Genomic DNA, 22,304 nt, shown 5'->3' on the forward strand with positions numbered 1-22,304 from the left:
GGCAAAATTTCTGTAATCCTTGATTGGCATAATATCCTAGGAATGCTTGGGATGGAAAGAAAGGAATAATTTTATCTTCGTACATTTGGTTGTAATACATGGACTGGAATCTGTGTGGTTTTTTTTTTTAACATCATACAACAACATATCGATCATATCGAACGCATTGTCAGTTAGTGTATCCGAACATCTACGACCGATATAATGTCTATGAGGGATATCAAAAGATCCCCTGATGCCTCAAGTTGGGGGAAGAATGGACTGGACAGGATGGCAGAATCCAAAAGTATACGATATATCATGGTAAATCAGAGCTTTATCTAGAGTTTCAACTTCCCTGGATAAAATGTTGTTTCACTATCATAGCCATGTATTTAAATACCCTAGAAAAGGGTGGATTACCCATACCTCTCAGGTACATGGCCCATTAGTCCTCACTCATCTGTGCCCCTAAAGCAACCCAAAGGAAAAATTCAGGAGACATGATAAACTTGATGCTGTTTTATTATCAACACGTTTCAAAGTCATTCAAGACACAACCTCAGTAAGCTTGAATTTTTCCTTTGGATCTCAGCAGCGCTGAGGAACCACATATTCTTTTTACTTCTGTCAATCTTTGGTTTTGCAATCCATGGGTCTGCAGCTTCTGATTTCTTCAAGTCTTATTTATGTTGTGTAATACACAACAGAACTAGGTGAGCCATTCGCTGCCATTTATTGCCACCTATCATCAGATAAAACCCTACTGAGCTTTTTGTTCCCTAGTTTCTCTGTCCTTGTTAGGGTTGCGGATTGCATCAAATATAAAATATAAGGAAGTGCGATCACAACCCGGGGTCCACCGTGCAGAGATTGAAACGCCTCCCGAAGAAGCAGTGCGAAACGCGCGTCGGGGCAGAGGGACGTCCAGGCATCTCCATAGGCACATTCTGGTATGGGAAAGTTTAGTCATTTACTATGTGTGTATAACTGGCCTCTGATGGGGGTCATGCTATAGGGGGCACCACAGGGTTCATGCGGTCTATTTTGTGTAGTTTGATATTCCATTGTGGGCAATTTGGCCTCAACTGATTGCGGTTTATTGCAATCTTATAAATAACTACAACGTTGCATCCTTGTATATGTAATTTGATACAATGATAGTGGGTTTTTGTCCCTCTTGCATAACCCCCTTTTTGTGGGTGGTTATCTTTGATGCCATAATGTGAGATTCCATGGACTGTAGTCCCTTTTCTATTTTGTGTTCCAGCACTTCTACTGTGTATATTTGTATGTCATGTTGTACTTTTATGTTTAATAAAGTTTATAAAAATTTTAAAGATACTTACATCATTGTGTGGGGTCAACGTTTGTTATGTTGTTACCACAAAAGTTCAAGAAGAGATTGAAAACTGCTGCTTAGCAATGGCGGAGTACCAAGTCTACACCGGCAAGATAACCACTGACCCGGTGTGCACAGGAGCGAACTCTGTTACTTCACAGAGCCACTGAAAGAAACGCCGGAGCCTGTTAACCCCACAGGACTCGGCAGAGGAAGCGCATAGCGTAAGGTCACAGGACTCGGCCCTTAGACCACAGGACTGGAATCACTCTAGACCGCTAGTGCTCGGCGCCGCGACTGCGGTGCCAGCTAAATATAGCCCGTGCAAGTGTGCACAGTGCCGCTCAGGTGGGCGCCACCAATCGCCCAGGATTGGGCCAGATAAGCGCACAGGTTGCGCAAGGCGTTGCACAGGTTGCGCAAGACGTTGCACAGGCGTGGCTGTCACTTGCCACGGTACGATAGTGCCCTACAGTGGGCGACACCATCAGACACTAGTGTGCAGAAGACTGGAAAGCACTGTGGCGTATACACTAGCCACTGACAGGCGCTGACTCTAACCGCTAAAGCCTAACAACAGACACAACCAAGGATAGGGGTTTCATAAGGAGTCAGTCGCCAGATACATGCATCCATCATCATACACTCCATAAACATTTGAGTCTATACTAGCGCATGGCCGAGCGGCCATGCGAACCTTTTATAGCAGTGTCCTTCCGGGAACTTCCTAGTGCTCCATTGGGAGCAGCAATAGGACCTGAGCATGTGACCTCAGACCTCCAATGAGAGGACTTCCCACGGGCATGCTCAGTGGGCCAAAAGAAGAACTTAGTCCCAAGAGCTGCTCACTGATGGCTATTGCAGGTTACTATAGCTGAACCCTGATTGGCAGCAGTAACTAAGCCAACAGTAGTAGACTGAGCAAGACGCCAGGAACGACGTCTGTGCTGAGCAGGCTCCTCTGCGGCTGGAGAGGAGACCGCAGAAGGCAAGGCAACGGATTCCTCCTGTGCAGGGGCAGGAACCCGACGCCTATCAGTACTAGTCCTAAAGCAACAAGTTCTATAAAGGGTACTTCACACATAGCAAGATCGCTGAAACGTCACAGATTTTGTGACGCGCCAGCGATCTCGCTACGTGTGACACATACCGGCGACTGGCCCCCCCGCTGCGATATCTCTGATCGTGCTCGAATGTCCTAGGCCATTTTTTGATCATTGGTGTCCCGCTGGCCAGCATGCATCGCTGTGTTTGACGCCCCATAACAACGACGAGCGACCTCGTTGGCGACTCAGAACTCAGGGACACAGGCCTGAGTCATCAGAATAGCTGCTGTGTGACCAGGTCCCAACGACCGCCGAGGTCTTTATATGGATCGCTGTATCGTTGCTGCGTGATCGAGTAGATCTGCCTGTTTGACAGCTTACTAGCGACCATGTAGCAACGTACCAGCGATCCTTACCAGGTCGTATCGTTGATGGGATCGCTGGAGCGTCGCTATGTGTAACGGTACTCTACTGTAAGAATCTATGAATAAAGGAGGCCGCGCTCACAATAACTTCGTTTTCTACTCTATCAGTACTGTGGATCTCCACACCAAGCTCACTACAAACTTAGTAACTGTTCAATATGGGTTAATCCCAATGGTCACACAGCGAGTAACCTGATTTTAATGTAGCATTATTTTTATGCAAGTCCTTGATTTTATATGCCTAATCTTATCGCATACCACTTAAGTTTATTGAGAAATGGTGCCAGTAGTGGACAACCCCTTATTAATGTTCCCATGGTGCTACGTACATGATAAAAAAGTCTACACTTACGTCCCGGACTGGCGCCACTCCTCCACGCTGAGTCCCATGTCCCCCGTTGGTCTTCTGACATAAATGTCGCATTACTGCTGCAATCAGTAGCTTCTGATCAGCTGCAGCCTTCGCAATTAAGTCGGCATTTCCGCCGATTGGCTGCAGTGGTCGCATGACATTGTTTACGTCAGGAGACCGGTGAGGGACACAGAAATGAGAAGCTCCACCAGTCCAGGATGTAAGTATAGATTTTTGTTTTTAATTTGCGCAGCACCCATTAACAGTCCACTAGTGGGCAGCCCATTTAAATAGCATGCACATTTGACTCAAAACTGATTGCTAGTGGAGGAGTCCAAACTGATCAGTCGTGACAATGTATATTACCACCTTAATTTGCATTGGCTTTAGGTTGGCTATAAATGAGTAATTTTCTGTTGTTCACGATTGATCTGTGAAAGTTGTCACGCTGTAAAAGAATTCCATGTTACATAGGCCAATCAGTGATCGCTCTCTGCCATGATCTGCGGCCTGGTCTGGGCTTTAGGGTGTGTAGATATGTCAACTATAGCATCTGAGAACTACCAACTGGTCGTCCGATAGGTCCTTGTCCAGTAATGATCTTTCCGAAAGAATGGCTCCAGAATATTTCGTAACAATCATTCACCAAGTGATTATTCGTTCCTTGGCAGTTCAACCATCAACCTATTTCTGCCTAACGTATATGGCCACTTTTAAGGCTACATGAACTTTGGATAAGACATACCGTAACTGTAATTCCTTACTTCTTATCTGTCTATCACAGTCCTTGTGCAGTTAAACAACTTGTACTCTACATTTCCCAGAAGAATAACCCGCTTTCTCAGGATAACACTGCATCTTCTATTTTTCAGATGATTGCAGATTGATTTGATTTCTTTGGAGAATCTTTTGTTCTGCCCTTTGAATACCTCTGCATCTCCAGCTTCAAATCCATGTTGTGATTATTGACTCAAAATGGTAAAATTGATATCATCGCAATAAAGGGAGAACATCTGATGTTTACATAAACGGGAGGCAATGAGAGAACTTTGTATCTTCAAGATTTCATACAAGAGACTGAATGATTACATTTCTTCCAGGAAAGATTGATGCCGATTTGATAAATCCAAGGACCTGATTCTGTCCCATAAATAGCCTATTCTGCCAATAACAGATGGAGGATTAAAAAAAACAAAAACTTGACATGTATATCTCCAACTGGGTCCCTGACTGATTCCGGTCTGAATAGAGCAGAGGGTGACCATGTGCACCTCTGCTCCACTCATTGTCTATGCTGTACATTCTCCGCATTAAAGTGGCTGTCCCATGAATAACATTACCGATTCACAGTGGTGGGACCCCACAGATCCTGAGAATAGGAGTCCTGACCTCCCCTATGTAAATGGAGCAATAGCGCACATATAGTTAGGTACTCAAATATTTGGATGGTGACACGAGTTTTGGCATTTTAACTGTTTACCAAAACATATTCAAGATCCAGTTCTATAATCAATATGGGCTTACTGTGCAAACGCTTAGCTTTAACTTGAGGGTATTCACATCCTAATTTGAGTAAGGATAATAGAATTAGACTTACCGGTAATTGGGTTTCTAGACACCTTCCACGACAGCATAGGAGGTTGTCTCCACGCCCTAATGGGGACAGGAAGCACAAAGAGGTTAAAAGGTCCCTCACACCTCCCTCTCACCAGTGACTTATAACCTGAACCTCGTAGCACCGGTTACCTTAATATTCTCAGAACTTATCCAAGAATACAGGGTGGGAAATAGTGCTGTCGTGGAAGGTTTCTAGAAACCGAATTACCGGTAAGTCTAATTCTATTTTCTCTAGCAACCTTCCACGACTGCATAGGAGGTAAAACAACCTATACTGCACTGGGGGCGGGGGGACTACGGCCTGAATAACTTTTCGGCCAAAGACTAAATCCCTGTTGGATACAAGTTACAAACTATAGTGTTTTGTAAATGTATGTAACGAGGACCAAGTTGCCGCCTTGCAGATCTGCTCTGAGGATGCGCCTGCCCTCTCAGCCCATGAGGCAGAGCTAGATCGTGTTGAATGAGCCTTGTTCCCCGCAGGGAGTGTGATGTTTTGCGCTAGATATGCTTCAGAGATGGCTTTCTTGATCCAGTTGGCAATGGTGTTCTTTGCCACCTTCTTTCCTTTGTTTGCACCCGACGAATGGATGAACAGGTTGTGGTAGATTCTGTAGGGTTTAGTATAATCCAAGTAGTGGAGGATTACGCGCCTTACATCCAGCGTATGAAACACCTCCTCTTTAGGGTTCGCTGGGTTTTGGCAAAACGAGGGAAGTATTATATTCAGTGACCTATGAAAGTCAGACACGACCTTCGGGAGAAAGGATGGATCAAGGGAAAGCACTATGGAATCATCTCTAATGGTTAGGTAGGGCTCTCTAATTGAAAGAGCCTGGAGCTCTCCTATACGTCTTGTTGAGATTATTGCTACAAGGAAGGCCGCTTTACAGGAGAGGAGCTGAGAAGTACACAATGACAGAGGCTCAAAGGGTGGTTGAGTGAGTCCCCTAAGCACCACATTCAAGTCCCATGGTGGAATGACAATTTGTTTTTTTGGAAGTAGCCTCGTGGCTGATGTCATGAACCTTCTTATCCACCGGTGGCTGGCTAAGTCACAGTCAAACATGGAGCTTAAGGCCGAGACTTGTACCTTTCAGGGTGCTAGGTTTTAGGCCTAACTCGAGCCCCCTCTGTAAGAAATCTAGGATATGGGAGATGTTAGGATTTTCTGGGTCAGGCAGATTCGGCAGACACCATGATGAAAATTTTTTCCATACTTTGTTGTATATGGCATTGGTGCCTGGCTTCCGCGACTTCTGAAGGGTTTGGACTACCGCCTCTGATAGACCCTTGGCCCTCAAGATCTGGGTATCAGTAACCAGGCCGCTAACTTCATTCCTCGAAGGTTTGGATGATTGGATGATGTAGGGGGCCCTGCAGGAGGAGGTCGTCTTCCAGGGGTAGGAGGAGCGGCCCGTCTACCTGGAGTTCCGTAATTAAAGAATACCAGCTCCTCTTCGGCCATAGCGGAGACACCAGGATGGTTTGAGTTCGATCTTCTCGTATCTTTCTCAGGGTTGCAGCAAGGATTGGAACTGGGGAGGGGAGACATACGCCAGACGGAACTCCCACTTGTGGGCAAAGGCATCTACCCCCAGAGATCTGTCCCTGGGGTTCAGGGAGAAGTAGTTTCCTACTTCAGCATTTCTGCTTGATGCTAGTAGATCCACCTCCGGAAGGCCCCACCTGTTCACTAGGCGCTAAAAGATTCTTCCATTCAGACTCCACTCGCCAGGCTGGATACATCTTCTGCTCAGGAAGTCTGATCACAATAGCAAAGGAATAAACCAGCATCCTGTATCTCATGTCCAACTACCTAGATGCTTTTATTACTGGACCATCAGGGATTAATCGCTGCTAAACACAAAAGAGGAATGTGGAAACCACAAAAAATTGCGATCAAGGATCCCAAACCATTATATATTAATTCATATCTTTATTGAAAAAAAGACAGGACTTGACAAATGGGGGACATGTGCAAAGAAGCAAAGTGCAGCAGTGCAAAAATGCGCAGGGCAGTCACGGTCAAAGGAAGAAGGAACAAACTATTAGCTTAATATACAGATCCATTTCAAATAATTCAGAAGGCATACACTATACAGCGGGTGTTTGTATTACAAAAAGATGCCTATGGCAGCAAATGATAATAGTCACCACACAAAAGAGGTCCATGCCTATCGGATGTTATCCATATTTACACCATGTATGTAAATTAGGTTACACTGCCCACATGACTGTTCATATGTTGCTACCATAGAGCAATAGGAAAACCGGTTCTCTTAAGGGACCTATGATCTCTCCCACAGTGGAGCAATGGTACCGCCCATCCAGAAGGGGTTAATACCCCGAGATTACATACCTCAACTGATGCCTTCTAATGACCGGACCGTCCGCACGTACCCCCAACGCGTGTTTCGGAGCATAAAGCTCCTTCCTCAGGGGGCATATGTGATGGCACAGAGCGCATTTTTATGTGTGCCCACTGGAAGTGCCGCAGACGCGACACCCGCACGCCCACTCAAAGCGGTGCCACCCCCCATGACGTCACCGGACACACGCGGGCCCACGTGATCCGGCATCCTACAGGGGCTGGGCTGCACACACCGAGGGAGACGGCAAGACGCGCATGCGCGGCACTGTAATGCCTTAGCGGCCATATTAACATGGGGCAAACTTAAGGGCACCAATGTGAACCATATACATTACAACATATACAACAGAGCCATATGTTCCTGACATATCAAAAACAGGTGTGCAGGGAATACATAGCAGTTGTTCATCCCCACTCCACATAAAATACCACCATACAGTGAAACATATCAATCCCCTCTCTTTAGGCACATCCCATTAGACCCATAATACCATATGCATATCTCATACATATTCCCTATTTGTCACATCATGGATCATGCATATACTATATAATTACAACAAAAACCCAGAATATAGAATATATGCATCCACCAATCTATATATTTTATTTTTTATTCACTTAAAAATATTTTCATAATTCATAATATAAGTATACATATAACTGGACATCAGGGAATATAAACTGATCATACGGATACCAATAAGTGTGTCCAAAGGAAAACACCTAGGGGAGAGCTGAAAGATCCATATTGAATAGTGTTCATCCATATTTACATGGCAGATCCTCTCCGCTGTGGTCACCTGTGATCGAATATCAGGCCTTCTCCATTCCAGTCAGTTTCCCGCATAATGTAGTAAGGGACGACATACGATTCTTCCACCGAACACCAAGGAAAATAGACATACATGTCCAAGAACGACTCCAGATCGATAAACACTACAACAAACTAAAACAAACACAATTAAAAACTGTTAAAACCACATAAAAACCGCCACACTCATGTGCGCTCTAGCACAGACCCAAGGGGGCAATTGCAATCACAGAAATAGAACGTATGACAGGTTTTCATTTAACCCATTTGGGTGAATCGTATTTAAGGTCCAAATCCATCGCGACTCTTTTTGGGCTAGGCGTTGGGATATTCTCCCACCCCGAATCCCCATGTCCACTGAATCAATGCCCCTAACCTTCAGGCCACTACTGTCACATTTATGATGTGTCTTAAAGTGCCTGGGTAGCGTTTTAAGTAAATGCATCTCTTCCTCGCTAGCTGCGGCCTGTATGCCTAACACATGTTCCCTGATCCTAACTTTTAATTGTCGGGTAGTGAGCCCGACATAGATCAAGGGGCAGGGGAATGTAGCATAATATATAACATTGCGGGACGTACAATTAATAGACTTAACAATCCTAAACTGTTTCTGTCCCGAAGAGTCCGTAAACGTGTCCTCTTTGACCATATTAACACACGCCACACAATGGCCACAGGCCACACTACCACCCCTTCTATTCCGGGCAATATCATCTAAAAAGGTCATAGAAGGATCCCCAATGTAATGACTACGTACTAGATGGTCACGTAGATTCTTGGCCCTCCCATAAGTGATTTGAGGTTACTCAGGAATAATTTTGGCCAGAATGGGATCTGTCTTCAAAATATCCCACGATTTATTTAGGATACCGCATACCTATTCAGACCAAGCATTGAAATTGGTAATAAATCTCACTGTCTCAGAATTTCTTGGCTCGTCATTGGTCTTATACAAGAGGGCGTTTCTAATGGTATGCTTGGCCCGTAAATAGGCCCTTTTACTTGACCGATTGCTATAGCCCCTCTCAGCAAACCGACCCCTCAAATCCTTGGCCTGAATTTCAAATTCGAAGACGCAGAAATTGGCCTACCAGTACAGAATGTACCATATGTATGGGATGTGAGGAGGATGCATGTAGGAGCATATTCTTGGCCGTGGGTTTCCTGTAGATGGTGGTTTGGATAACCCCCTCACGACCCCTGCTCAATGAAACATCTAGGGTCTGTGCTAGAGCGCACATGAGTGTGGCGGTTTTTATGTGGTTTTAACAGTTTTTAATTATGTGTTTGTTTTAGTTTGTTGTAGTGTTTATCGATCTGGAGTCGTTCTTGGACATGTATGTCTATTTTCCATGGTGTTCGGTGGAAGAATCGTATGTCGTCCCTTACCACATTATGCGGGAAACTGACTGGAATGGAGAAGGCCTGATATTCGATCACAGGTGACCACAGCGGAGAGGATCTGCCATGTAAATATGGATGAACACTATTCAATATGGACCTTTCAGCTCTCCCCTAGGTGTTTTCCTTTGGACACACTTATTGGTATCCGTATGATCCGTTTATATGCCCTGATGTCCAGTTATATGTATATTTATATTATGAATTAAGAAAATATCTTTAAATGAATAAAAAATAAAATGTATAGATTGGTGGATGCATATATTCTATATTCTGGGTTTTTGTTGTAATTATATAGTATATGCATGATCCATGATGTGACAAATAGGGAATATGTATGAGATATGCATATGGTATTATGGGTCTAATGGGATGTGCCTAAAGAGAGGGGATTGATATGTTTCACTGAATGGTGGTATTTTATGTGGAGTGGGGATGAACTGCTATGTATTCCCTGCACACCTGTTTTTGATATGTCAGGAACATATGGCTCTGTTGTATATGTTGTAATGTATATGGTTCACATTGGTGCCCTTACGTTTGCCCCATGTTAATATGGCCGCTGAGGCATTACAGTGCCGCGCATGCACGCCTTGCCTTCTCCCTCGGCGTGTGCAGCCCAGCCCGTCGGATGCCGGATCACGTGGGCCCGCGTGTGTCCGGTGACGTCATGGGGGGGTGGCACCGCTTTGAATGGGGCGGGCGGGTGCGGAGTCCGCGGCACTTCCGGTGGGCACACATAAAAATGCGCTCTATGTGCCATCACATATGTCCCCTGAGGAAGGAGCTTTATGCTCCGAAACGCGCGTCGGGGTACGTGCGGAGGGTCCGGTCATTAGAAGGCATTAGTTGAGGTATGTAATCTCGGGGTATTAACCTCTTCTGGGTGGGTGGTTCCATTGCTCCACTGTGGGAGAGATCATAGGTCCCTTAAGAGAACGGGTGTTCCTATTGCTCTTTGGTAGCAACATATGAACAGTCATGTGGGCAGTGTAACCTAATTTACATACATGGTGTAAATATGGATAACATCCGATAGGCATGGACCTCTTGTGTGGTGACTATTATCATTTGCTGCCATAGGCATCTTTTTGTAATACAAACACCCGCTGTATAGTGTATGCCTCCTGAATTATTTGAAATGGATCTGTATATTAAGCTGTTTGTTCCTTCTTCCTTTGACCGTGACTGCCCTGTGCGTTTTTGCACTGCTGCACTTTATGCTTTGCTTCTTTGCACATGTCCCCCATTTGTCAAGTCCTGTATTTTTTCAATAAAGATATGAATTAATATATAATGGCTTAGGATCCTTGATCGCAATTTTTTATGGTTTCCACATTCCTCTTTTGTGCTCAGGAAGTCTGCCTGAAGATTGGAGGTCCCCTTTAGGTGGACCGCTGTTAGTGAAAGGAGGTGCCTTTCGGCCCAGGAAAATATTTGACCTGAGAGGCCCTCTAGGCTGTTGGACCTTGTGCCACCCTGGTGCCTGAGGTGAGCCACTGTCGTCACGTTGTCGGAGTAGACCTTGATATGATGGCCCTGGACCAGGTGTCTTGCAGCCAGGAGAGCTTCTTCCACTGCTTTCAGCTCTCTGAAGTTTGAAAATCTCACACTCACTTCCCGATTCCATAACTCCTGGAATGGCCGTTTGGACACTACGGCTCCCCAGCCTTTTTTGCTGGCATTCGAAGTTACCGTGACCAAGGGAATCTGGGACCAGTTGACTCCTCCGCGCAGATTTTTGTCGTCGATCCACCAAGCTAGTGAAGCTTTCACTTTCCCTGGGGTCTGGACTCTTTTGTTCCGGCAATTGTGGTCTCTGTTCCAATTTCCCAAGATATGGGACTGGAGAATTCTGGAATGGGCCTGCGCCCAGCTGACGCCAGGTTTAGCATTTGAATTAGGAAGCTGGTGCAGTGAACCCACAACATGCGGACAACAGAGTTCTCAATGGAAGAGAAACAGACCATCATTAGGCTGAAAAAAGAAAAAAATCCATCAGAGAAATAATAAAAAATCACTGGTGAACTTGGGAACGCAAAGAGGCCTGGACATACACGGAAGACAACAGTGGTGGATGATCGCAGAATCCTTCCCATGGTGAAGAAAATCCCCTTCACCACATACACCCAAGTGAAGAACACTCTCCAGGATGTAGGTGTTTCTGTATCGAAGTCTACCATAAAGAGAAGAATTCATGCACAAGTTAACTAATTGATGGCAGGTGGCGGTAAACACAGATGAGTATCGCTGTGGCAGTTCTGTGTTTATCTTTTTCTAATGGGATGTTAATGGATATAACAATGGGGTACTATTGATATCTAATCTCTGTGATACTAGTGAATCAAGCCGCTAGTATATTGATAATTTTTTTTTTCTGCATTAAGAGATCTTGTGCATGTGAGATCATGGCATCACTGAATCTACTCAAAGTGTCCAGTCTTGAATCCCATTATTCTGTGCATGATGTCTTACTGTTGATATCTTATGTGGGGCATTGTAATGCATTTCAGGATCCAGTTATACCACCTGATGCCATGTGTGTTCTATTTTTAACCTCTTTCTTTGGGACACACGGCCCTCTATAGAGCAGATTGGTCTTTGTCTAGAAATAGGGGTCCCCTTATCGGGTAGGGGGTACCACCAGTGGCTGTAGGGTACATCAGGGCCCCTAGGGATAGCCATCGTTGAGCGGGGGCGCCATAACGTTCCCCCCTAGGGTGCCAACCTCCGCGGCCAGGCAGACTTAAGCTCAGGTATACATCAGGGATTCCTAGGTGTCACCTTAGTGTGGTCTTTGTTTGAACACTTTTTCTTTACATTTTTTGTCACTGTTTTTTTTCTTTGGTGTGTTACCACATTTGTGGTTTTTAACTAATAAAGTATCATTTTAGGGGATATACATATATGATATTACGTTAGACCCTTCCAAAATTATATTTGATATAGTTGAAATTTTAATTCCAGATCCTTATCTTTACAGAGGAGATAAGCGGAGCGCTCATGCGTATGGAAGAGATAGCGGGGTCGATCAAATGAACGTTCCGCCGACAGCCATCACATGTGTATGGCCAACTCTAGGGATAGTCTTGCAAATCAGAATAAAACTTACTTTTCTTATTAATACTGCTGCATAAACAGTACATCAAAGTATGATCACCTCTACTATCGCGATCAGCAGTTTTGTAGGGTCAAAACTGCTGACGGACTCTCCTTAAGAACTTAGGTGTCAGCGGAAAGGTACAGGAGGATGAAATACACTCTAAGTGAAAAGTAATGCCTGGGCGTGGATGAAAGTAATGTCCAAAAACAGCAATCAAGGTGTAAACTTGTAGTGGATAGCTGCACGCATGGGTAGTGGATCAGGCCTGCTGCATAACTCATGGGTGAAGGACATGTTTTGTTTACACCCTTGAGTATTGTTTTAAGAACTTGTTTCAAATTGGTTTACAAGGAGATAATTGTAGGACTCATTACGAGCCAGAACGGCCTTGTGTCGTGTGACTTCAACGAACAACAACAAAAAAAAGTGTCCGCCACACTCTGCAATGCCGTGCACACGGTGTCATCACTTGTGGGTAGAAATACTTGCAGTTAATAGAATATTTAATAAAGTTGCTCATCATCATTTCTTCATCAAGTTTGCAATCTTTCAGATCTGATTTTTTATTCTCTCTTTTTCTTTTGGTGGGTGTTTGGTTTGTTGGGGGGGTGTTAATAATTCTTATTCCTTGGATATATGGTAAGTTTTGTATTTTGTCGTACGAAAGAACTAGATATCGACACAGTAGGCTCACATGTTTTTCTAGTTGTATGCGAGATGCCCATAAATACCCAACCCCATGGGTGAGGCTGCACCTAACCCCCCTCCGATGGATGCAAATGACTCCAACAAAGGCTTTTTTGACCAGTTAGATAACTTACTCATGATGCATTCAACACGGGGTCAAACACGTTACGGGCAATGCTTAGTAACATAGGACGAGGTTGGTGGGCGACACTCAAGAAGAGGAGCCTTCACCGAGCGCAGAATCATGGATCCCTTGGTCTATATTATGATATTGCGTCCCGGTTTCTACTATGAAGCAATCACAAAACACATTGTCAGCAATAACATGGCTATGAAACATAATAATAGCACTTTGTCCCACATTAGCATAACTAATTGCTTATATTATGATGAGGTGCTCAGCTTACACATAGGAGTAAACCAAGCCTATGTGAATCCACAGATCAAGACGTGAAGCTCCACCCGGGAAGACACTTTACTTGTGATTTATTAATAATTTTACTAGGTGTGTTCCCATCTAATGAAGTCACCTTGCTCGAATAGGACATCAATCGCTTCATGATTGGTGGAGACCCCACCGATCCTAAAAATGCAGGAGTAACGCTGTGGAAAGATTCAGCCCAGTCAGCCATGCACAGCGCCCAACACCTGTTGGGTTGGGGCGGTGCAGCACACCTCCATTCAAGTGATGGCTCATGGCTGCAATTAGCTGGGACACAACGCAACGTTATACTGGAGCTGCAACCCCTTCATATTCAGGGTTGGCGGTGCTTCCAGACATCCATCTACCTGGGCCTTTTACACGAACCATTGGGCGAAAAAGTGTCCATATAAAGCCGATGTAAACACACCAGCAATCAGCTATCGGACTAGCAAAACGCTTAATTTTGGTGCATGCACAAAAGTCATTATCAGCAATGCATCGTCCCGTGTAAACAGGAGCTGACATGACATGTATGAGGCCACGACTGTCACATTATCAATCTCTCTGCCCGTATCACTGCTCAACAACCAAATTTAGGCGATCGCCTGAGTAAATAAGCCATAAGATGGGAATTCTCCTTTAGGATGAGTTATCTGCTATCCACATAGGGCACAAGGATGAAATTAAAGGGGCTGGTCACTCCGTGAGCCTCACCAATCACCTCACCGTGAAGCGGCCATTCTCAGGTACCGCAGCTTGGATCGCATTCACTTCAATAGGAGCTGAGCTGCAGCACCTGCATCCCTGATGCAAGATCATAATTGCGGTGTGACATATGAATCATTTTGCAACAGGTCTACCAATCCAAAAAAAGCCCTGGGAAAGCCGGCAGGGAGGAGGCAGGACAACCACACCATCACCGGCGCTTAGACGCTAAAAGAGCAGACCGGGCTGGTGGGCTTGTAGGGGACCTACGGGTTAGGTTTCTTTTTTTCTGGGGCATTGACACCCTGGCGGCAGACATACTCCAAGACATTATTTGGGTGAGCCCTCTGGGGCATTATTTATTTTTTGGGAACATTCTGGCGCTTTATTGCTTGTTTGGGGGCACTTATTTAGTAAGGGGCATTATTTCTTTTTTGGGAACATATTTTTATAAGGGAGACTTAGAATATTACCCGACAAAGGGCACTTGGGGCTTCATTGTGAAAGGGGCATGGGAAGAACATTATTACTTTTTAGGGGGGCACAGAAGTGGCACTAATGTGAAAGGGGCGCTGCGGGCAACACTTTTATAAGCGGGTGCCCAGCCAATATTAGTTTCTAAGGGGGAGGGCAGTATCACTTTATAAGTGGGATGTTTTGGGGGATTTATACCCTTTAACAGGGGGTCTGGACCACTGTTGTAGAGTGAATCCCCCCATAATACCTCATCCATTAGGCTTCAGGAAAATATTGCTTTGCACACAAAAATACACCTGATATTCACACTTTTAAAAAAAATTACTGAAAAAAATGCAATTTTGCAAAAAAAAAAAAAAAGTCCATACGGTAGAGTATGTGTTATCGTTTGGCCAGCTGTATGCTACAGAGGACTAGTGGAGGGGGGTCCCGGGGTCCTGTCAGCGCGGCCTGTGGCGGCGTCTTATCATTATTTGCTTGCCTTCCTCTCCAATCATGAGGAAGTGACAAGAAGCACACACTTGCGCTGAGCAGCAGCCATGTCCCCGCACACGGAGCGCCCCTCACCCACCTCCTCACTCTTCACCCTCTGAGGAGGATCTGATTCTGGCACACTCTACCATGGTAACCTCGCGCCCCGTAGCAACACGCCGGGAGCTTCATCCAATCAGCGAGCGCCTCCTGTATCCCACCAATAGGCAGGCGGCTCTACTCTCAGCCCGACAGGACGATGCCGACATTTTGATTCCGCCGAGACAAAAGAGAGGAAGCTCCGCAGCTCAGAGGCCGGGACGGAGGGGAAGCCGAGGTAAAAGAAACCGGTCCTGCCCGGCCATATGTGTCTGGGAGCGCCTCACCTACAACCGCAGGAGGCGGGGAGGTGACGAGGGGATAACGGGCTGCGACATTGGGAGAATTGAAGCCTGTCATTCTAATAGACGTAAGGGACTACAACTCCCAGCATGCCATGAATAGCTTACAGTGATGTTACAGTAGAACCAGAAGTCTCAGCATGGTCCAGAGATGGTGAATCTCACAGGGGATTCTGGGAGTTGTAATGTGAATGACAGGCAGGATGTCATATATATCCTATCCGGGGGGCAGAAGCTGCGAGACTCTGCCTACTGCCCCCCCCCAGGACCGTCCGTATACTGCCCCCCCCCAGGACCGTCCGTATACTGCCCCCCCCCAGGACCGTCCGTATACTGCCCCCCCCCAGGACCGTCCGTATACTGCCCCCCCCCCAGGACCGTCCGTATACTGCCCCCCCCAGGACCGTCCGTATACTGCCCCCCCCAGGACCGTCCGTATACTGCCCCCCCAGGACCGTCCGTATACTGCCCCCCCCCAGGACCGTCCGTATACTGCCCCCCCCCAGGACCGTCCGTATACTGCCCCCCCCCAGGACCGTCCGTATACTGCCCCCCCCCAGGACCGTCCGTATACTGCCCCCCCCCAGGACCGTCCGTATACTGCCCCCCCCCAGGACCGTCCGTATACTGCCCCCCCCCAGGACCGTCCGTATACTGCCCCCCCCCAGGACCGTCCGTATACTGCCCCCCCCCAGGACCGTCCGTATACTGCCCCCCCCCCAGGACCGTCCGTATACTGCCCCCCCCCCAGGACCGTCCGTATACTGCCCCCCCCCCAGGACCGTCCGTATACTGCCCCCCCCCCAGGACCGTCCGTATACTGCCCCCCCCCAGGACCGTCCGTATACTGCCCCCCCCCCCAGGACCGTCCGTATACTGCCCCCCCCCCAGGACCGTCCGTATACTGCCCCCCCCCCAGGACCGTCCGTATACTGCCCCCCCCCCAGGACCGTCCGTATACTGCCCCCCCCCCAGGACCGTCCGTATACTGCCCCCCCCCAGGACCGTCCGTATACTGCCCCCCCCCAGGACCGTCCGTATACTGCCCCCCCCCCAGGACCGTCCGTATACTGCCCCCCCCAGGACCGTCCGTATACTGCCCCCCCCCCAGGACCGTCCGTATACTGCCCCCCCCAGGACCGTCCGTATACTGCCCCCCCCAGGACCGTCCGTATACTGCCCCCCCAGGACCGTCCGTATACTGCCCCCCCCCCAGGACCGTCCGTATACTGCCCCCCCCAGGACCGTCCGTATACTGCCCCCCCAGGACCGTCCGTATACTGCCCCCCCCCCAGGACCGTCCGTATACTGCCCCCCCCCAGGACCGTCCGTATACTGCCCCCCCCCAGGACCGTCCGTATACTGCCCCCCCCCCAGGACCGTCCGTATACTGCCCCCCCCAGGACCGTCCGTATACTGCCCCCCCCCAGGACCGTCCGTATACTGCCCCCCCCCAGGACCGTCCGTATACTGCCCCCCCCCAGGACCGTCCGTATACTGCCCCCCCCCAGGACCGTCCGTATACTGCCCCCCCCAGGACCGTCCGTATACTGCCCCCCCCCAGGACCGTCCGTATACTGCCCCCCCCCAGGACCGTCCGTATACTGGACCCCCCCCCCCAACAGCACAGGCCGTATACTGGATCCCCCCCAACAGGACTGTGCGTATACTGCCCCCAACAGGACCGGCCGTATACTGCCCCCCCCCCCCCAGGACCGTCCGTATACTGGACCTCCCCCCAACAGCACAGGCCGTATAAAGGGAACCCCCCCCAGGACCGTCCGTATACTGCCCCCCCCCAGGACCGTCCGTATACTGCCCCCCCCCCAGGACCGTCCGTATACTGCCCCCCCCCCCAGGACCGTCCGTATACTGCCCCCCCCCCCAGGACCGTCCGTATACTGCCCCCCCCCCCAGGACCGTCCGTATACTGCCCCCCCCCCCAGGACCGTCCGTATACTGCCCCCCCCAGGACCGTCCGTATACTGCCCCCCCAGGACCGTCCGTATACTGGACCCCCCCCCCCCAACAGCACAGGCCGTATACTGGATCCCCCCCAACAGGACTGTGCGTATACTGCCCCCAACAGGACCGTCCGTATACTGCCCCCCCCCAGGACCGTCCGTATACTGGACCTCCCCCCAACAGCACAGGCCGTATAAAGGGACCCCCCCACAGGACCGTCTGTATAAAGGGACCCCCCCAACAGCACAGGCCATATGCTGCCCCCCCCCCACAGGATCGTCCGTATACTGGACCCCCCCACAGGATCGTCCATATACTGGACCCCCCCCAACAGCACAGGCCGTATACTGCCCCCCCACAGGATCGTCCATATACTGGACCCCCCAACACGTCAGTCCGTATACTGCCCCCCCACAGGACCGTCCGTATAAAGGGACCCCCCCAACAGCACAGGCCGTATACTGCCCCCCCCCACAGGATCGTCCATATACTGGACCCCCCCAACAGCACAGGCCGTATACTGCCCCCCCACAGGATCGTCCATATACTGGACCCCCCAACACGTCAGTCCGTATACTGCCCCCCCACAGGACCGTCCGTATAAAGGGACCCCCCCAACAGCACAGGCCGTATACTGCCCCCCCCACAGGACCGTCCGTATAAAGGGACCCCCCCAACAGCACAGGCCGTATACTGCCCCCCCCACAGGACCGTCCGTATAAAGGGACCCCTCCAACAGCACAGGCCGTATACTGGACCCCCCCAACAACACGGGTTGTATATTGGACCCCAAACAACACAGGCCTTATACTGGACCCCCCTCTCCAAGCAACGCAGGCCTTATACTGGACCCCCCCAACAAGCAACACAGGCTGTATATTGGATCCCCAACAACACAGACCGTATGCTGGACCCCCCCCAACAACACAGGCTGTATACTGGACCCCGCCCCAACAACACAGGCCGTATACTGGAACCCCCCCACCAACGCAGGCCGTATACTGGAACCCCCCCACCAACGCAGGCCATATACTGGACCCCCCCCACCAACACAGGCCGTATACTGGAACCCCCCCACCAACGCAGGCTGTATACTGGAACCCCCACCAACACAGGCCATATACTGGACCCCCCCCCCCCACCAACGCAGGCCGTATACTGGAACCCCCCCACCAACGCAGGCCGTATACTGGACCCCCCCACCAACGCAGGCCGTATACTGGATAGCCCCTCCCCACCAACACAGGCTGTATACTGGAACCCCCACCAACACAGGCCATATACTGGACCCCCCCACCAACACAGGCCATATACTGGAACCCCCCCACCAACGCAGGCCGTATACTGGATCCCCCCACCAACACAGGCTGTATACTGGATAGCCCCTCCCCACCAACGCAGGCTGTATACTGGAACCCCCACCAACACAGGCCATATACTGGACCCCCCCCACCAACACAGGCCGTAAACTGGACCCCCCCACCAACACAGGCCGTAAACTGGACCCCCCCACCAACACAGGCCGTATACTGGAACCCCCACCACCAACGCAGGCCGTATACTGGAACCCCCACCACCAACGCAGGCCGTATACTGGAACCCCCCCACCAACGCAGGCCGTATATTGGACCCCCCCCCCAACACAGGCCATATACTGGACCCCCCCCCCAACACAGGCCATATACTGGACCCCCCCCACCAACACAGGCCATATACTGGACCCCCCCACCAACACAGGCCATATACTGGAACCCCCCCACCAACGCAGGCCGTATACTGGATCCCCCCACCAACACAGGCTGTATACTGGATAGCCCCTCCCCACCAAAGCAGGCTGTATACTGGAACCCCCACCAACACAGGCCATATACTGGACCCCCCCCACCAACACGGGCCGTAAACTGTACCCCCCCACCAACACAGGCCGTATACTGGAACCCCCCCCACCAACGCAGGCCGTATACTGGAACCCCCCCACCAACGCAGGCCGTATATTGGAACCCCCACCAACACAGGCCATATACTGGACCCCCCCCCACCAACACAGGCCATATACTGGAACCCCCCCCACCAACGCAGGCCGTATACTGGAATCCCCCCCACCAACGCAGGCCGTATACTGGAACCCCCCCACCAACGCAGGCCGTATACTGGAACCCCCCCACCAACGCAGGCCGTATACTGGAACCCCCCCACCAACGCAGGCCGTATACTGGAACCCCCCCACCAACGCAGGCCGTATACTGGAACCCCCACCAACACAGGCCATATACTGGACCCCCCCACCAACACAGGCCGTATACCAGGACCCCTCCATCCCCAGGACATGCCATATGCCAGGACCCCTCCATCCCCAGGACATGCCGTATGCCAGGACCCCTCCATCCCCAGGACATGCCGTATGCCAGGACCCCTCCATCCCCAGGACATGCCGTATGCCAGGACCCCTCCATCCCCAGGACATGCCGTATGCCAGGACCCCTCCATCCCCAGGACATAGAATCATAGAAACGTAGAGTTGGAAGGGACCTCCTGGGCCATCTGGTCCAACCCCCTGCTCAAAGCAGGATTCGCTAAATCATCCCAGTCAGATGTCTGTCCAGCCTCTGTTTGAAGACTTCCATTGAAGGAGAACTCACCACTTCTCGTGGCAGCCTGTTCCACTAATTGATCACTCTAACTGTCAAAAAGATTTTTCTAATATATAATCTGTGTCTCCTCCCATTCAGTTTCATCCCATTGCTTCTAGTCTTTCCTTGTGCAAATGAGAATAAAGTTGATCCTTCTACAATGTGACAGCCCTTTAGATATTTGTAGACAGCTATTAAGTCTCCTCTCAGTCTTCTCTTTTGCAAACTAAACATTCCCAAATCCTGCAACCTTTCCTCATAAGACAGGGTTTGCAGACCGGTCACCATTCTGGTCGCTCTTTTCTGAACTTGCTCCAGTTTGTTGATGTCTTTTTTAAAATGTGGTGCCCAAAACTGGACACAATATTCCAGATGAGGTCTGACCAAAGAGGAGTAGAGGGAAATAATGACTTCACGTGATCTAGACTGTATGCTTCTGTTAATACATCCTAGAATTGCATTTGCCTTTTTTGCTGCTGCATCACACTGTTGACTCATATTCAGTCTGTGATCTATTAGTATACCCAAGTCTTTTTCACATGTGCTGTCACTTAGCCCTATTCCTCCCATTCTATATATGCTTTTTTCATTTTTATTGCCCAGATGTAGTACTTTGCATTTCTCCCTGTTAAAAACCATTCTGTTAGTTGCTTCCCACTTCTCCAGTTTATTTAAATCTTTTTGAATCCTCTCTCTCTCTTCTCTAGTATTAGCTATCCCTCCTAGCTTTGTGTCATCAGCAAATTTAATCAGTTTACCCTCAATTCCTTCATCTAAATCGTTGATAAAGATGTTGAACAATACAGGGCCCAGGACAGAGCCCTGTGGTACCCCACTTGAGACATTCTTCCAACTGGATGTGCAGCCATTTACGACCACTCTTTGGGTCCGATCACTAAGCCAGTTATGAATCCACCTAACAGCTGCCTTGTCCATTCCATACTTAGTCATTTTTTCAATAAGGATTGTATGAGAGACTTTGTCAAATGCTTTGCTGAAGTCAAGATATACTATATCTAAAGCATTTCCTTGATCCACCCAATCAGTGATACCGTCATAGAAGGAAATTAAGTTAGTCTGACATGACTTATTAGTTACAAACCCATGCTGACTCTGTTTAATCACTTCATTCTTATCCAGGTATTGACATACATGTTGTTTAATAATTTGTTCAAAGATCTTTCCTGGTATAGAAGTCAGACTCACCGGCCTATAGTTGCCTGGGTCCACCTTCTTCCCCTTTTTGAAGATAGGAACAACATTTGCTCTTCTCCAGTCTTCTGGCACTTCTCCTGTTCTCCAAGAATTTTCAAAGATTATGGAGAGGGGTTCAAAAATTTCTTCTGCTATCTCCTTCAGTACTCTGGGGTGTAATTCATCTGGACCTGGAGACTTGAATTCATTTAGGTTAGCTAAGTGTTTCCTCACTATCTTTCTGTTTATAGATATCCTGGATTCTTCTATTCCCTTAATAGGACAGTGAATAACAGTTGATGTTACATTTCCTTTCTGAGAGAAAACAGATGCAAAATAGGAATTTAAAAGTTCAGCCTTCTCAACATCCTGTCTTACCATTTCATCATTTTCATCCTGTAAAAATCCTATAGCATCTTTGACTTTTCTTTTACTTTTGACATATCCCCAAAATCCTTTATTATTGCTTTTGACATCTCTTGCAAGCCTCAATTCATTTTCAGCTTTAGATAATCTGATTTGTGCCCTGCAGGTTCTGCAGACAGCATTATATTCTTCTTTAGATATGCCTCCCTCTTTCCATTTTATAAACATTTTTTTCTTCCTTTTTAGCATGTGCTTAAGTTCTGTGTTCATCCATCCTGGTTTCCTTAAATGCTTCCTATTCTTCCCTCTTTTCGGAATTGTTAACAACTGTGCTTTGAGAATTTCATTTTTCAAGATTTCCCATCCCTCCTGGACATTTTTGTCTTTTAGGATATCCAGCCATTGGATCCCTCCAATTCTCTTTCTGAATCCCTTAAAATCTGCCTTTCTGAAATCTAACCTTGACGTCTGAGTCTTCACAGGTCTTCCGCCTCTAGTTATCCAAAATTCTAAAATAGCATGGTCGCTACC

The 22,304-nt window shown here is 48.4% G+C and overlaps 1 protein-coding gene and 1 long non-coding RNA gene across 5 annotated transcripts in view; one reads left to right on the plus strand and one right to left on the minus strand.

Moving 5' to 3' along the window:
* The window catches only part of LOC141088856 (uncharacterized), a 152,428-nt gene extending 136,969 nt beyond the window's left edge, over positions 1-15,459 (minus strand). Inside the window, exon 1 of one of the 3 annotated variants that reach the window (XR_012232078.1) lies at positions 15,318-15,459. This is a non-coding gene — a long non-coding RNA (uncharacterized lncRNA). Of the gene's footprint in view, positions 1-13,274; positions 13,464-15,317 lie in introns of those variants that run through there. The other 2 variants (XR_012232077.1, XR_012232079.1) reach the window with 2 other exon arrangements.
* The window catches only part of IP6K2 (inositol hexakisphosphate kinase 2), a 35,500-nt gene continuing 28,612 nt past the window's right edge, over positions 15,417-22,304 (plus strand). Inside the window, exon 1 of one of the 2 annotated variants that reach the window (XM_073575078.1) lies at positions 15,417-15,554. The gene's annotated coding sequence lies outside the window, so the exon portion shown is untranslated. Of the gene's footprint in view, positions 15,687-22,304 lie in introns of both variants that reach the window. The other variant, XM_073575080.1, reaches the window with a different exon arrangement.

Source organism: Dendrobates tinctorius, unplaced genomic scaffold (genome assembly GCF_039654945.1).
Source record: "Dendrobates tinctorius isolate UK_male_01 unplaced genomic scaffold, ASM3965494v1 ptg000041l, whole genome shotgun sequence".
NCBI lineage: Eukaryota > Metazoa > Chordata > Amphibia > Anura > Dendrobatidae > Dendrobates > Dendrobates tinctorius.